Source organism: Protopterus annectens, chromosome 3.part1, assembly GCF_019279795.1.
Source record: "Protopterus annectens isolate FY-2018-M chromosome 3.part1, PAN1.0, whole genome shotgun sequence".
In the NCBI taxonomy this organism is placed as follows: domain Eukaryota; kingdom Metazoa; phylum Chordata; order Ceratodontiformes; family Protopteridae; genus Protopterus; species Protopterus annectens.
The window spans coordinates 1,337,579,507-1,337,598,423 of NC_056732.1; positions in this window are offsets into that span (position 1 = coordinate 1,337,579,507).

Genomic DNA, 18,917 nt, shown 5'->3' on the forward strand with positions numbered 1-18,917 from the left:
GATAGACATCTGGCGGAGGTATTTGGATGACTGCTGGATGGTGTGGAGATCGGATATTCCATATCTTCTTGAATTTGTAGAATATTTGAATGATAATAAATGGGGAATAAAATTTACCATCAATTATGATAAAGCATCAATAACTTTTTTGGATGTTTTGGTCACAAGAAATATGGATAATACTTTAAAAACTGAGACCTATAGAAAATTTCCCGAATATAACACGATTCTCCACGCCTCCAGCTTTCATCCAAAACACATTGCAAAAAACATTCCCAAATCGCAATTCATCAGAATGAGAAGGAATTGCTCTGACAATGTCAGTTTTGGTCATCATGCTCAAGATTTGTGTACTAGGTTTAAGAATAGAGGTTATAATTCAGGTTTTGTTACTATGGCTTTGAATCATGCCTCAGGGTTACAGAGACCAAGTCTATTAACGTACAAACAAAAACCTAACACGAAAAGTACATTGCGTTTTACCACCACATATGGTAGAAATACCAACACCTTTATCAACATCATTAAAGGAAACTGGAATATACTGGAATCAGATGTTAAAACCAAATTTATTGTTCCAAACATATGTTCATTTTCATTTCGAAAAGGTAAAAATTTAGCAGGATACTTTAATCATTACAAACACCATTCTGAATCTTCTTTATCCAATTTATATCAAACGACCATTTTGGGTGATAAACTCATTGGCTGTTTCCCTTGTGGTCATTGTGTTAACTGCAAATTCATAACAAAAACAAGAGTTTACTAGCAGAAACAGTCATAATGTGTTCAATATAAAATTCTTTGCAAATTGCAACACGGATTGGGCCATTTATATGGCACATTGTAACTGTCATTCATTTTATGTTGGGCAAACTTCACGACCAGTTAGACTACGGATATCAGAACATTTGAGTGACATTAGATGTAAAAGAGCATCTAATGCATTATTCAAACACACACTGATACATAATAAAGCTCAATTTTGTTTCACCATTATTGACAAAATTATTGGTGATAGAAGTAACAAAGGGGGTTGGCACACTAAACTTGACCTTAAAGAAAAGAAGTGGATCACCAAACTTGGTGCTCTGTTAAATCCAGGATTAAATGAACATTTATAATATACAATAATAATTATAATAAACATGGATTTAACACAAAAACTTTCTATACATGATATGTCATTATATTATTATTTTTTGTTTTTATGTATACGTTTTTTGCATTTATTATTGCAATATTAGATATATTATTATGTTTAATATTAATGAGTTTGATTGATGGATCTATACAACCAATCATTGAATTGTATGTTGTATTTAAACACCAAATATTTCTGTATGGGTTCTGTTGGTATACACTGAAGAAGGCTGGGTTTGAACCTGGGCCGAAACCGGTATGTGTGGGACCTACTTGGTGTTCTGGTAGTTTATTAATGCTTCAATAAACTACTTTTCACAGTCCGTATTTGTTGCTGGCATTTACTTTTGTTATTGTTGAATAAAGAACACGTTTTTTTTTGGCTCACCTAATGTTCAGGATATATTCTAGACTTCATTTGTATTTTAAACATTTTTACTGGCTGAGGTCTTTTAAATAGATTTTATGAACTCCTCAACAGAAATGGTTGTTAATTATGATGTTGCTGTATTTGTGTAATATAAAGCAGTGTCAGAATACAAGTTACTGTTTTCTCTAACAATATATTTTGAAACTGGTAGACATTGTGTTGGTCATCTTATAATTCAGTAAACTACAGACAGCAATATTGTCTGCTCTTGATGTTTAATTTTGTGGATGTTTTTTCCTGTATATACTTCCATTTTTTTTGAGCTGGTGACTTGCTAGACTGTGTGTTCATATACAGAAGAAGACTGTGGATTTTCTAAGAATAAGGCACTTATAAAACACGACTACAATTAAATATAGAGCAGACTTCCGTCATGAATGCATATAAACATCTTGATCCTATCCGTCATGAATGCATATAAACATCTTGATCCTATTATGTCACAGTATCCTGCCGCATGCTCCCACAAGCAACAATACACTAACAGATATACACACGCACAACTACTTACCTTCAATTACACTCACAGTAAAATCACACTCTAACCAACTCTCCCAGTACTCCTGTCATGTGGTCTGACAAACTGGAGTCTCACAAGCAAAGTCATGTAGCGTTTCATTTAAAAAAATGAAAACATTGTATGGTAAGGCTGCTGGATTCTGTGTGTGTGTGCTGCATCAGCAACAGAATGTAATGTGCAGATCATAAAAAAACAAAAAATAATGCAATATTAATGGCCACAATACAACTCAGTTACTGCAGTATCTGTTTTATTATCTGTAATATTGACAGCAGAAAAGTGTTGTTCTGCAAAAAGCTATCACGTGCAAGGGACACATTTCTACAGATGCAATCCTATAAAAATATGACCTATGAACATGTTTGCAAATATACAACTCTTATGTTACACTATACTGCTGCCTTTCTATGTGTAGTCAAATGTGTCCATATTTGCACTTAGATTAGCATAACAAATTACATCATCTGTCAATACAACTGTGTATTAGTATGTCAGTGCATATACTGACATGTCAGTAAAAAGTATCACTGATAGTAAATAAATGCTTATTACATATTTGATATGGGGCTTGCAGATAGGATTGCATAAATATATTTATTTGATGCATGTATCAATGGTAGTTTTGACCTCATAGTATTGCCTAAAAAGGCACTATGGGGGAGGCAACAGCCTTTGCCAGAAGCCTGAAGCCCAAGGAAGACAGATTCAGGCCATATCTGGCAAAGCATTGGGGTCTGTCAATCATGTCTTTCCAGACTGTCAGGTACTGGATCCCCTTGGAATGACACCAGAAACTAAGCCAGTTGTTAAAGTCAATCATTTTCTGTTTGTATTGAGGCATCATTCTGGGTGAAGTTAGAATGCTGCTTAAGGCTAGGGACATACCTGCCTGGGACACATATTCAGTGAGCTCGATAATGTCTCTCATCCTATAGTCCAGCGAGGTATGTCTCAAGTCATTCACACCAACATGGACTATGACAGAGTCATAAACGTACCTGTTGTTGAGAGACTTGAATGCATGTGTGATATGGTGGATTCTGGCACCTGACAAACAACTTACCATGACTTTCTCCTTATCCAGCCTGGCGATGGGCACATCTGTGTGTCTCACAATGGAGTCTCCTATGACTGATATGTTGGGTTTATGGTTAGGCCTTAATGGCTATGAGACATAGGTGTGTGGACTATGTGTGGTGTGTGGTGTGGTAGGCTGTTGAGTTAGGTGTGTTTTTGCCTTGGAGGTCTCTTTTGTTTGGGGTATGTTATCACAACTCAAAAAATCATTTTCTTAGTTATACCAATTTGCTCTCACAGTATTTCTGACAGAGTAGTCTGCAGGAATCTTTAAAGTCTGCCAACCCATTACACTCCCAAAAATATGTTCCCTATTACCTCTTTCTTTCCCACCATACCTCCAATGTTTGCAATCTAACCGAGGAAAAATTATTTGGGGTCTGCATAGTGTATAAAAATATCTATGCAAATGCTTCCAAGCAAAGCTTCAAAATCTTCTAGACGTTGCTGCATGTTTGGGACCCATACATACATCCTCTTATTGTTGTTTGTGAATTTCTATCCAGTCTCTCTTTTCAATCCTTTCTAACCTCCTCTGATTGATCCCTATAATTATCATATAATATTTTATATGCCTTACTAATAATCTCTTTTTTAACAGCATCTACTGTTCTAGATTCTACTAAAACCTCTACTAATGCTGGTCTTTCACTAGGATCTCCCTATTCATTTCTCTTTGCCTATACTCTGATATCAATCCTTGATAGGGAAGGCAGTCTCTAGCTTGCAGTGCAAATGAATTTGTGGCCTCTTCCCATTCTATTACCTTTCCCTCTCTAATTATTTGCTCCCAGTACCTTGGTTCCTTTACAAGTTTTCTCCAGTATATTCCAGCCCCCTCTTGCCTATTCTCTGTATCCCTAATTGGTCATCCCTATTGGCAGAATCTCCTTTCTCCATTCCCATGTTGGCTTAGTTCTTAGAATAGTTTCTGCTAATGTATGAATATCATATTCTGCATGATTATTGCTACTCTCCTTAAGGATCTGCATCCAAAATCTCACTCTCTCCTTATTTTTGAGCTTCCCTCTGATTCATCATCATCCTTTTCCACCTTGAATTATAGCTTTCTGATTGTGCTATGTATAGCAGCCTTAACTGTGTAGCTCTGAAATATCCTTTTAAATCATGTAATCTCAAACCACCTTCTTCTATTGAAAGGATCAACTTATCCCACTTGACTCTTGTCCAATTCCCCTCTCAAATAAAATCCTTTAACTCTTTAATAACTTCTATCCACTACTTCTCCTCAGGTTGATAAAAGTATGCCTGACCTGTGTATAAAACTAGAGGGACTAAAAACATTTTCACTGCTTCTATCTTGCTATTCATATCCACAAACATGCACTGCCAGTTTCTCAGGTTTTGCATTATATTTTGTTTAAAATTGAAGGTTGAAGATTTAATTAAATATTTGAAATGAAACCTTATCTAAGTACAGAGAAGGGAAACAGCATTTAAAATAAGTACCATGATGACATCACGTGGTAAAACGGAAGCACTGCATTTGATTTGGCATTGTTGAATAAAGAACACATTTTTCTTTTTTGGGCTCACCTAATACTCAGGATATATTATAGACTTCATTTGTGTTTTAAACATTTTTACTGGCTGAGGTCTTTTAAATAGGTTTTATGAACTTATGATGTTACTGTATTTGTGTACTATAAAGCAGCGTCAGTTACTGTTTTCTCAAACAATATATTTTGAAACTGGTAGACATTGTGTTGGTAATCTGACTGTCATAACACCAATATTCATAACATCAAACATGAAAAAAAAAAAACAGTTGTTCTTTGCAGGGGGGGGGGGGGTAGCCCCCTTGTACTGCTCACTCCTGCTAATTATACCCTCTAACTCAGAGATCTCATTCCAGCAGGGAAAGGGCCAATTCTGTGTTCTCTATTGTACCACAATCACACTACACATTTCCCATTTCTCCCTATATGATGACATTTCTGACATCAACATTTATGTTTCAATGTTTTGTCATTCGGTGTTTATATCCATAGAGATTCCATCATGTACCATATAAAATACTCAGAAACCAGTGTATGACATCATGATCACTATAATAAATGGCATAAATTGCAATGATGTCTAAGCCAAAGATGCTTTGAAATGGTATTATTAGCATATACAGGTAATATTACTGACAAAATAATCCAAAATAAATTTATTCTTTGTTAATGATCATTTTACAAGTATTTTCATGTGCAACATTAATCACATGAAATATGATGAGTCATACACTGTTTAGAATAAGCTAACCATTAAAGTGTTTTCATGCACTGAAATATCATGTTATGCAAATGGATACAATCAATCATTTTAAACCTAGCCAATTCCCCCTTTCAAGGGTGAGAATCAAACCCTGTACTTTGTCTTTTGTAAGGTAAACACCTTAACAATTATATCAACCCCCAACCCAAAGGGGGAATAGATTCATAGGTAAATAGGCAAGCAGTCTGTGGACTATTGCATTCTAGACAATAACCAAATAATGACCAAAGGTGATAATCAAATGCTGAACTTTGCGTCTGTGAGGTAACCACCTTAACCATTATATTACCTACCAACACATCTCATTAAGGAGTCTGACATCTTTGCAGTGAGTTGAGAACAGTATGTCGACAAACACAATGTAAATGGTTTCTTTCTGTACTATCCAAGTTTATGAAGGCTAAACGATGCAGATGGCAATTATTGTGTAAATGCAGAAGTCTGCAGTTTTCTGGTTATTTACATATTATGTGCTTGTTGACAGTGACAAGGGATAAAGGTGGATGCCAGCTAATGCCATTTGATATGCCAGAACCTGATGAAGATAATGAGGTGCAGCTGAAGTGCTAGCAGTTCTACCCACACTTGATGTTAATAACTCACACCACCATCCTCTGAATGGTTAGGGGATGCTTGCATTTTTGGAAATGTTTGGGGCAGTAATCAACCTACTACATCCCTGATTAACCATTGGAGCTCTTCCCGCACTGGAAAATAATTCATTACAGCAAAAGCCTGCAGTGCAACTAGTTCTGTAAGGCTCATTTCCAAAGACATGCATCTGGAGCACTTCTCCCTAAGCCTCTGCTGAAAAGGGGCTCTGTCCCAATCAGACTCTCCCAGTAAACAAATGTTACACAAATAAATAAATAACTTTCCCAGGGTTCAGTAGATCACAGGGACTCTTTCTCAGGAAGACCCTAGGACTGCATAGGCCTTTCTCCTCTTCCTTGGTCATGCACTATCTTTTAATCTGGTGATGGAGCTGCAAAGGGAGACACACAAGCATGTGTAGCATTCTGCTGTTCTGTGTCATGTACAATTATCAGGTTATGCCTATTCTTTGAATGGTACAGTGATTCAGCATTCCTCATCCTCTGTGCTAAAAGAACATTCACAATCATTTATGTATCACATTACCTATAACATTTATTTCATTGATAAGTTTGATCATGTTTTGAATAATAAAATGCACAACAGCTAACTGCACTATATTTATATTATTCACGGTATCCTAAAATTAGCACAGTTATAATTTTGTCATTGAAAAATTCCAGTGATTTGAAGATTATAGTATCAGTAATTACAAAATACATAAAATATCTAAAGGTTAGTCACAAGTGACCACATCAACACATGTATGGATACTTTCTCTTTTCAGGAAGTAGGCATTCATCAGGGACCTATGGTGATGGTACAGAGTTAAGGAGACATGTTTTCTGGTCACTGAAAAAATAGTTATTTATTATTTTCTTTGTAAAGCTGTAAAATCTGAAGTATTTGACTTTTAAGCTATAGAGGAAGGAAAGGAACTGAATTTCTTGTCCAAATCTTGTAAGAAGCAGAAGTCAGGAAAGCAGGTGGCAGTGTAGCAACTGTTGATTATGAAGGCAGACAATATAGATAAGTGATCAAGTGACAGGATTTGCAGACCCCAGTTGAAAAATTTGTAAGTAAGAGACAAGGTAAAGGTGCCATGGCTTAAATCAATGGAGGTGTTAAAACGAAATGGCTGATGCCAAGAATTCACATCTAGATGCATTTGAGTTGTTGCAGGAAAATAAGGGATTTTAAAGTTAAATGTGATTATATTCTCACCGAAATGGAAGAGTTTAGAGAGGGGCAGATACACGTTGAAGGCAGGAACTGATAGAAGACTATCCATATTATGGGGGTACTAGAAAAGGAAGTTGCATAGGTTTTGTTCAGGGCAAACTGAACAGTTGGATCGGTCTAAATATTGGATAAATAAAAAACAAATCGGCATATAGATTTTTTTGTTTCTGGTGCAACAAAGAAAGATGAGACAACTAAGGAATATACTACTAAGTCATGAAACTTATAAAGTAAAGGATCAGATTTTGCCTTTGCCATGGCATCTGGGGAAACTCTGCAAAACTGTAAAACTAGTGATGAAATATATGTTGACAATAGCTACAGATAATTTGAAAGACAATGAAGGGTGCAGTATTTGGTGTTCATAAGAAGCTTGTGTTCAGTGAAACTATGAGCTATACAGATTGGTGAAGGAGCGTAAAAAGGCTGTATATTGCCACCCTACTTACATAATTTATACACTGAATATATATAATGCAAAATGCTTGATTAGGTAAATCAGAAGCTGGAATCAAAACTTCCAGGAGAAATCTTATTTTATCAGTTTATGCATATATCTTTGTTTATTACAGGTTGATAACCAGGTAAGTGAACTGGTCATCAGACCCTTTACAACCACTACCTAGAACCACTGGGTGGAAGAAATATATAAATTAGAGTAACATGAAATACAATCAGCAATAAATAACACATTAGGAACAAAACAGCATATTTACTGTGCACATGGTACAAGAAAAAAGTTAAGGAATCAAGAATATATTTTCAGTGTAGTAGAAAATGAAGCACATTGTACAATGAGAAGTATGAGAAATCCAGCCTTTATCAGAGGTAGTCAATAGCCAGACTTTAACAAATAAGGTAAGCAGAAGTAGTTGATTACGATTATCCATTATCTGGGAAACGTGCAGGCTGCTTCTTTGAGGTGTTCTTTTAGTGCCATTTTAAATATAGGCAGAGTCAGTTATCTATTTAGCTCATTTGGGAAGTGATTCCAAGTTGCAGAGTTCAATTTAGTCAGAGCTCTTTCTCTTACAGAAGTATTGATGAGGGTGAAAAAGGGTTTCTGAGTCCTCTTTATTGTCTCTAAGAGAAGAGTTTGGATGGCTTACGAGATGTTTTGATCTAATATGAGGACAGTAGCCTTGAGTGATTATTTTGAAAAGAAGAGTATTAAGCATTATACAGTGAACAGTCATTTACAGTGGCTATAAAAAGTGCACACACCCCTGTTAAAATGCCAGGTTTTTATGATATAAAAAAATGAGCCCACAATAAATCATTTCAAAACTTTTCCCACCTTTAATGTGACCTGATAACCTGTACAATTCAATTAAAAAACAGACAAATCTGTTAAGGGAAAAATATAAAGAATAAAAAAACATAAAATAAGCTGGTTGCATAAATGTGCACACCCTTAAACTAATACTTTGTTGAAGCACCTTTTGATTTAATTACAGCATTCAGTCTTCTTGGATAGGAGTCTATCAGCATGGCACATCTTGACTTGGCAATATTTGCCCACTCTTCATTGCAAATGTGCTCCAAATCTGTCATATTGAGAGGGCATCTCTTGTGCACAGCACTCTTCAGGTCACCCCACAGATTTTCTATTGGATTTAGGTCTGGGCTCTAGCTGGGCCATTCCAAAGTTTTAATTTTCTTCTGGTGAAGCCATTCTTTTGTTGATTTGGATGTATGCCTGGGGTCATTTTCATGTTGAAAGGTGAAATTCCTCTTCATCTTCAGCTTTCTAGCAGATGCCTGAAGGTTTTGGGCCAAAAGTGACTGGTATTTGGAACTGTTCATAATGGGGGTGGTGTTCTTTTGATGATACAAAGTGTTGTTTTTGCACCAAACGTACCTTTTGGAATTGTGGCCAAAAAGTTCAACTTTGGTCTCATCAGACCATAACACATTTTCCCACATGCTTTTGGGAGACTTGATGTATTGTTTTGCAAATTTTAGCTGGGCCTGGAAGTTTTTCTGTGTAAGGAAAGGCTTCCGTCTTGCAACCTTACCCCATAGCCTGGTCATTTAGAGAATATGGGAGATTGTTGTCACATGTAGTACACAACCAGTACTTGCCAGAAATTCCTGCAGCTCCTTTAGTGTTGCTGTAGGTCTATTGGCAGCCTTCCTGACCAGTTTTCATCTTGTCTTTTCATCAATTTTGAAGGAATGTCCAGTTCTTTGCAATGTCACTGTTGTCCCATATTTTCTCCACTTTTTGATGATTGTCTTCACTATGTTCCATGGTATATCCAATGCTGTGGAAATTTTTTTGTACCCTTCTCCTGACTGATACCGTTCAACAATGAGATCCCTTTGATGCTTTGTAAGCTCTCTGCAAACCATGGCTTTTGCTGTAGCAGGCAACTGAGTAAATGTTAAGAAAATCCTACTAGGACAATTGAACGTTATTTAGGGTTAATCAGAGTCTCTTTAATTGATGGCAGGTGTGTACCCAAGAACACTGAATGTTGTAATTAAATCAAAAGGTGCTTCAACAAAGTATTAGTTTACGGGTGTGCACACTTATGCAACCAGCTTATTGTACGTTTTTTATTTTTTATATTTTCCCCTAACAGATTTGTTTTTTAATTGAATTGTACAGGTTATAGGTCACATTAAAGGTGGGAAAAGTTTTGAAATGATTTATTGTGGTCTCATTTTTTTACATCACAAAAACCTGGCATTTTAACAGGGATGTGTAAACTTTTTATATCTACTGTATATTCAAAAATGTGCATGCTGATTGGGCACTCCGTGAGCATGCGCATTGTAAATTGAGCATATCCCAAAAGAAAGAAGTTAACGCTTAAATTTTCTTGAACGGCCAGCTTTCAATTGGAATATGCCCCTTAATGCCATCCAAAAGATATTTTATTAGCTGCAGGGTTGAATATCACAAAAACTAGGGAAGTTCTACAAAACTGTAAATAGTTCAGAAGTATGGCTGCCAAAAGTATGATAAGTCATTCTGCTGGTAACCATTTCTCTCAACTATCGACAGTTGTGCATAACACCACTGATTTTCCTCATATTTTTTCCACATCTTTTGTAAAATCTTTTTTTTTTTTTTTTTTTTTTTTTTTGTTAACACACTCATTTGAAACCCCTATCTACCCTGCTGCACTGGTGTACTGTGCAAGTGTCCAGAGGATGTACATGTCTGACCAGGCCTCATTGAGGTAAATAACAGGAATTTACACCAGTAGAGCTATGATGGTAAATCTACTGTGTTGTTTTGTAAACAGAATTTCATGGTGTTTATTACAGATACTGTATTTATCAGGGTCTAAGCTTTAAAAGTCTGAGTACTTGAACTCGAGAGCGCAAAGATAAATTCAAAATATGTTGCAGGATGTGAGCTTTAAGATGAATTTAATTTATAATGGTATAAGTAAGGAAGAAACAATTTAGCAATGAGGAGGAATGATTTTTATAACATGGAATATTGGTGACATAACTATTCCAATCAGGACTGTTTCTTAAAGGATTAATATACTATATACTGGATAGTTGCACTGCAGGACTTGCATTTAGATGACCAGGAAAATGATACTTTAATAAGAGGGCATTATTTATGAGGCTTGTTATCTTCTTTTGTTGGGACAAGAAAAATCATGCCTCTTGATATCAAGAAGCTGTCCTTCACCAAAAAAAAAAAAAAAAAAAAAAACATTTTTACTTAATTTTAGCACATGGCGAAAGCTGTCACCCAGCACATATTATAGATTCAATACCATATCGAGACATTCTCAGAATAAAGAGGCTATGGAGTGACAAAAAAGATTATGAAGAAGAAATGAAGAAAAAAGTAGATATGTTTATTAACAGAGGGTATAAACCTACTAAAGTACAGGATGTTATAAATAAGATCAATAAAGTTGGAAAAGAAAATAATTCTAAAGCAAAATGTGTAAGTAAAAAGGAGGAAAATACAGATTTTTACAAGGATTTATTTTTTGTGACAAAATATACAATTTTTAGTGAGAAGTTAACAGAGGGGGTTAAATATGGATGGGATATTCTGAGAAATGACAAACATCTTGAATATATTTATAATAAGAAAATAAAATTGTCGTACACTGGGGGAGAAATTTAAAAGATTTTCTGGTGCATGGGCATTTAAGTTACCAAATAATGTTAGATATAAAGAAATTAGTCAACAAGGATCTTTTCCCTGTGGAAAATGTAGTGTATGTTCATTTATAAGAAATAGCTTCCCATATATCAATGGAAGAAGATATAAAAAAAAAGGTATTTATAACTGTCCAAGTGAATAAATAATACACTGTCTAAGATGTTCATGTAATAAATATTACATTGGAGAGAGCAAAAGAAGTCTAGTAACTAGATTGAAGGAGCATATACGTGATATTAAAAAAGGTTGTGATTACAGCCCTGTTGCTATGCACTTTCTGGAAAAACATGGAGGGGACCCCGGGGGGCTACAGGCAACAGTGCTGGAGCAAGTTTTAAAGGATAAGTTTAGAACAATAGATGTAAAAAAAACAGCAGAGAAAGAAGGAATCAGTGTTTATTTTAAAGTTTAACACTTTTAGTCCAGTTGGACTGAATCAAGAATGCAATTGGAAATGTTTTTTGTAGTGCTGCATCGTTAAAAGAATTAAAAAAAAATGTTAATTGATGTTAATTGATAATTTAATGAGTTGATTATTTAAAGAAGCTGTGGTTTTAGTGAATCATACTCTGTGAAAGGCTTGAAGGAGCTGAGGCGCTAGAACAGTTACTTGGTGTGTTTTGTATTCATATTTTATTAAATCAGCTTTTGAGTTTCTCTGGCTTTTTTTCTTGTGTGGTGGAAACAGCATTTTACTTAATGTTAATGGATGTTATGTGGGGGTTAAATGATATCTAGGTGCAAAGTGTGTTATAATTTATGATTTCTGTAAGTATATATATATATATATATATATATATATATATATATATATATATTTATATGTATAGGTCTACTTCACATGCTCAAACACCCAAATGTTCGACTTTCATATGGCAGAGACCATATGAGCGAACATTTGAATGTTCAAAAATGTGAAAAAAAAAAAAAAAAAAAAAAAACTAAACAGGGCAAATCCCCCTGCACCCCCCACACACCCCCACTATTTAAATATACCAACTCTGAGATCGCACTACATTGCAGTAAAGGGAAATCTTCCTGTTCCGTGCTCTGTGGAGATCCACATTCAGATCATTCGAACTTTTAAAAGTTCAGTCATATGGGCTTGGCCATATGAAAGTCGAGCTTTTAAAAGTTCGACCTTCTGAAGGGGACCCAAATATATATATATATATATATATATATATATATATATATATATATATATATATATATATATTCTCAGAGTCTAGAGTTTTGTAGAACAATGAGGGAAATGACAGCCTTTTGAGAGGGTACAGCTACTTATATGGGAGACTGGAATGTAATAGCAAGTATTTTACAAATTAGAGTTCTTTGTATTCATCATAAACCACCCCCAGGAGATAAGTGGAAACATCCAAGAAGCTAATTGATTGCACTTAATTAATTAATTAATTAATTAATTAATTAATTAATTAATTAAAGTTTGTTTACTCAGGTAGTGCAATAACCTGTTGAGCTTTATGGAACAATTTCAGTCACAGCTCAAGTGATTACAAATCACAGAATTTTTTTGCAAACATAAACAAACACAACAAGTAATTTAACAGAAGGCAATTTTGGCACACTTTCACCTATAAAAGAGAACAGTGAATTATATAGCCTGTGACGCCCCACCACTTGACCAGTAATCAAGGAGCCTCAATCCTCACCACTGGCAACAGTGGGTGATGTTCACTGGGAGGATAGCTAGCACACACAATATTTCCAGATGCAGCTCTCTGCATCAAGTGTAATTCCCCTTAAGAGCACACAGAGACCCCAGACAGCTGGTTTCTCACTCTTTCTCCAGATCCCCAGTACGACTGCCCACTGGCACAGCTATAGAGTTGAGATCTCAGCTGAGTGACCAAGTCAAGACCTCCAGCACCATCTTTGTCCAACCAGTGCATTGAGTCCCTGCCCAAGTAGCTCACACACACACACTCACACACACACACACACACACACACACACACACACGCACGCACGCACGCACACACACACACACACACACACACACACACACACACACACACACACACGCACACGCACACACACACACATGCACACACACACACACACACACACACACACACACACACACACACACACACACACACACACACACACACACACACCTGGGAGAGGCTGGCACTTGTTTACTAGCTATGCCCCCTTCTTCTCAGACTATAAGATAGTTATCACTGCCACCAGTCACTCCTTATCAACTACTTTAGGGTCCTTAACAAAGGGTGTCCAATCTTACTGTGTAATAATAATACTAATACAAATGGTAGTTTGACCAACATCAAGGCTATTAGGAGTGGCCCACACAGTGTCATCAAATAAATGCACAAGTATTTTCAAAACTTAAATATCTCTTCACAGATCAGCCAAAATGACAGATTTAAATATATTTAATAATAAATAATAAAAGAACAAGACGATACTAAATATATATTCACAGTGACATCAGAGTTCAAAACCAAAGGAAATATTTAAAACAACTTTGCAGGACAATCTCAAATAAATAAAGAAAAATATCTAAACTAAGCTTCACTATATTCCTGACTGAATCTAAAAGAATTATACTATAACCTAAGAACTTACTAACAGAGATTGGCTGATGTGTGGTGAATGGTTCTTGTCAGGTCCAAGACTGAATAAAGAATGTTCTGTCTCACTAAGAAACTTCTCAAATTAATAAGAAAATATTACTGCTGGGATAACTAGCAGAATTACATCAGTTCTGGTCATCTGACTTCTAGTTCGCAGGCCAAAAACCCCATTGCTAGAAGATGGCAGCATTTAGCACCTACCTGTAAAAATATACAGACAAGGGCTTTTCCTCAGATCTTTGGCAGATGTTGGAAATCGTAAAACAATTGCATTCCTTCATGCTTCAAAAATAGCAATTAGTTCACTCCAAGGACAATACAGAAAGCTTCCTAGTACAGACCTTGTGTCTCTAGGTGACTGAAAACTTGAGAGATAGCCTATTTATTGTGTCGTATAAAGTAATTTAATTTCAGGTATTTTTCTAAAGTTTGCTGGACATAGGTTAATCCTCCAGTTTCATCTATTAAGTATATACATTTAAACAGTTACAATAGTGCAGGTACCTTTCTGTTCTCTTCCAGTAGGGCACATTGCTGTTACATTTCAAACATAGCACTCTAGAAATACCTTTTCAATACACACATCTGTACAAGCAGTTTGATATGCACATGACATACAGTTCTAATACATTTGTAACACAAGCATCTTGTATAAATCATTTTGTTATTCACCTATGACATATAATTATTTACAAAATTCTAGCTAGCTGTGCTGGCAGTATCTCTTTTCGTCACATAGCCTTCACATAGAAAAGAGAACAATGAATTGTATATTATTTATCCAGTAGTTACAATTAAGATTTGAATCTATCAGGTCTTACATTCAGCTAATAAAGAGAAAGGAATCAGACTGCATGTACATAGTGTTAAGCATCAGAAAAAGCCAGTGAGTTTGACAATTCAGAATAGAAAAACAAATCTTACCTCTGCTTCAGACTAATGGTAGAATCAATGCAGTATTCATATGATTCCTGCAGATTTAAATTAAGATGAGGAATAAGTAAACTGTATTTTACTACTCAGCTTGTGTATTTAGTTAAGGAGATAAATTTATATCCAGTAATGGTATCAGATAATAAGGCTTTATAGTGTTGAAACTGTATATTCATTCCCTCTTTTTTAGAATGCAATTGGATGTTTTCTACATATTTTTGAAGCAAAAGTTATTTTGTTAGTCAGTGCACAGAATTAATAAAATAATACAGTTAAATAGGAAAGGCTGCTCAGACTCTAGCTAGAGAAGTTTAAAACACAGCTTAAAAAGAGCATACATTCCAGATTATGTCAAGGTCTTCATTACACTTGCAGACTAAAAAGAAAAATTGAAACCCTTGCTGAGTAATAATTATTAGGAGATGAAACAATGAAGGAAGATAATGAGAAAGTTAGTAGAGAAGTAGAGGAGTTACTAAATAGAAAGAACCAGTTTTGTGTCAATCAACGAAAGACATTTCTGCATTTTATTTTCTGGTGATCAGGAATCACTAGTAGTGTAGCTGTGGCAACACACGTTGTTGTATTTGGTTTAAAAAGAGGATAGGACATATACTAAGAATCTAATGTTGACAGCAGAGTATTTTGACGATACCATGAACAGTTATATAAGGGGTGAAACACAATGTGGTAATGGAGAGGGTGAGATAGCAGCTATGCTGCAAGAGTTGGGGCTTACTTCAGTTAGCAGTATATGAGGCAGAAACTATGCCTGCTCCTGATGTACAAAACAAACTACCTGAAGTCATAAAAAGACAACCTAGAGGTAAGACTTTGGGTAGTGATGGATTGCCAAATGAATGCTGGGTGATCAGTGAGGAAAATTATAATATCTAGATAAGGGCAACATGTTTATGTGGTGCTGGAAACTAAGGAGGCTCTTGAGTCATAGAACAAAGCAATAGTGTTAGCAATATCAAAAGAACAGGGAATTTTAACAATGCCCTCTTCCTTTAGGATTATCTTGGCGGTAAGCCATGACTATAAATTGGTTGTGGCATTGCTGGTGAAAAAACATTAGTGAAATGCATACCTGTTCATTAACAGATAATAATCATTTTGAATTCCTGGAAGGGAGGAAAACTTTTGGTTATGTACAAAAAGCAGAGATGCTCATGAAAATGGCTCAAGAACAAAGAAAATAATTAGTGATTCTGAGTTTAGATACAAATAAGGCCTTTGACAGATTAAGATTGTTTTACTTAATATTGTTGCTTAAGAAATTTGTTTATTCTTCTGTATTTATTGCCTTGATACAGACAATATATATATATTGCATCTGGAATGTGAGTCAAGATTAATGCTGGTATGTCTTAGTCTTTTGCACTGTTATGGGAAACAAACCAACAATGTCCTATTTTTCCCCTTTTTTGTTTTACGTTTAGAGCCTTTGGCAGATATAGTAAAGTGGTTGGCTTTAATGGGGTATGTGGTAGATCAGGAATAATGTAATATTTAATTTTGTGGTTGATATACCGGTTTATAGAGTGAGCCTAAAGAAGATATCAAAGCATTGTTTTAGATGTTAGATATGCGAGGTAAAATCTCAGGTTAAAAGATCAAAGAAAGTGAAAACAAAGGCAGCATGAATAAATTATGTTCACTTACTTATGATAAAGCAGGCTTAACCATAATTATGATAAACAGAGTATATTATATATGTTAGCATTTGACTGGGTAGTTCTTTGGAATGGTTCACTATAACAGCATTTAAGTGGATTCGATCAAATCCACTTTGACGAAGTCCGGAGGATGAACAGTGATAATGTTGAACCCAACATTGTCAAAGTATAAATCTCTCCCCTATCTTGACCCATGTTAAAGCCTGTTCCAAGGTCGAATTAGAGACGTACTTCGACAATGTTGATTCGACATTGTCACTTTCGCTGACGTGGGTCAATGATACCATCATTCAAACGAGTCTGCTATAACTTTGTCATAGTAAACCCTCTGGAACAATCCATCGCCAAAATATATGGAAATTTAAGGGGAAGTTTAAAGGAATGTTTTCATACATGAAAAGTGCTTGGATTGAAATTTTACCATGGAGTTCAGACAGTATTTTATGTCTTGGTTTGTTATATGTATTCCAAGCATTTCCAGCCAATATTCCTGGGAATGTTCTAAGAGTGAGTAGAAATATGATAACAGAGTTTGTGTGGGATGGCAGTAAACCTAGGTACCCTGAGTAAGTTGATAACATTCATAGTAGATAGGTGGTTTTAATGTGCCTGACCAAGATATATTTTCATGCAATTCATTTAAAGATATTATAATTTCTATATGTGAGCACATATGAAGTTGAAAGGAAAATATTAGTTAAGTTAACTAAGCTTGATAGTTGTACCTTTTGGATATATCATGACCACAAAACTGAGCTGCCATATGTGATGAAACAAAATGTAATAATATTGCACATTTTATTAGCAAAGGAGGAATCAAAGCCATGAAAGTTTTGTGTTGCCTATTAGATATGTTAATATATGTATTCCAGAGGAAGTGGGTTTACATAACTGGAAGACTAGGACTATAGTGGTTTATTGGGATCAAATAAAATGGAGGGTACTTGTAGCTCATAGGAACAGATTGGTAATGGATAAGGACTGGCAACTGTTTCTGGAGTGAATATGACAGTTGCTTAGTATAGCAAGAATTATAGTTCTGATTCAATTGTTAGATGGGGCTCCACCTAAAATAGTTTTTCTGTCACTGGCAGCAAGAATCAGAGCTGTACTTAAAGTGGGGTAAAGGGACTGGCTGCTCTGGTTACAAGCAGTTAGGGGCCACAATCGTCAGTTGCTAATGGAACTCATGTGCACTACTGGTATTCATTTCAGAAGCCATGGTGATATTGTGGCTTCTTAACTGAATGTATTTAGTAGTTTTGTGCGTTAGTAACTGTGGAAAGGAGATTACATTAATAACTACGAAATTGTTTTCTCTTGATAGGTCAGTAAAGTGTACCTGGGCATGTCCACAAACAGTTTCTGGACTTACTGTACATGGGGTGGGTTGCATGCTCTATGTATGAACTGGTGTGTCAAATCCCTAGACTGCTTAGCAAATTCTTGCTTACCAGGCCATATTCTCTCAGTTTCCATGGAATGTGACTTTGGAATGTTATTGATAATGTGTGGGAGGTGGTAACAATAAGTTGTGGTTATTATTGCAGAAGACAGTTACACGCAGCTGGAGACAGCTTACAGAAGTCTCTGCCGGTGCAGGTTGGTACAAAGGGATGCTGCAGGGAATTGAGAAAAGTGAATTTCATTGGCAAACAGTAAGGATTTTTTGAAAGAGAGCAAATTCACAATTATTAGAGGATCCCATGAGATTCATAATCACAAATGGGATTAACATTGCTCAGATTAAACAAGTATTAGATAAAAAACTGGCCTATTCTGCTACAAGAAAGATTCCTCAGAAACATTCTGTCTGGCTCATGCACATTTAGTTATAAAAGAAAAAAAGAACAAATTGATCCCAGTTATTGAGCAAGTAGAACAAACCCATTCACAACTGGGATACACTGACACCTATTTTTCTAGGTAGCATTCTTCAACAAAACCATAAAGGACTTTTGACATCAGGTACCTAATTCATTGTAATATGCCCTGGGTCACTTATTTAGTCCAGTGCTTTTGCCGAACTTTCTACATAGGGCAAGCATCTCACCTACTGAAGTTTCTGATTTACAATCATTTGGGTGACATCCCTTGTAAAATAATCCATGTGTAGGCATACAAATATGCATCCCACTGCTCTTTTTCAAATTTATGGACATAAACTGCCACACAAAATTAATCTAGAGCCAAAGGAATGCAGCTAGATAATCAGTATGTGGAGGTACTATTCCTTTGGAACTTA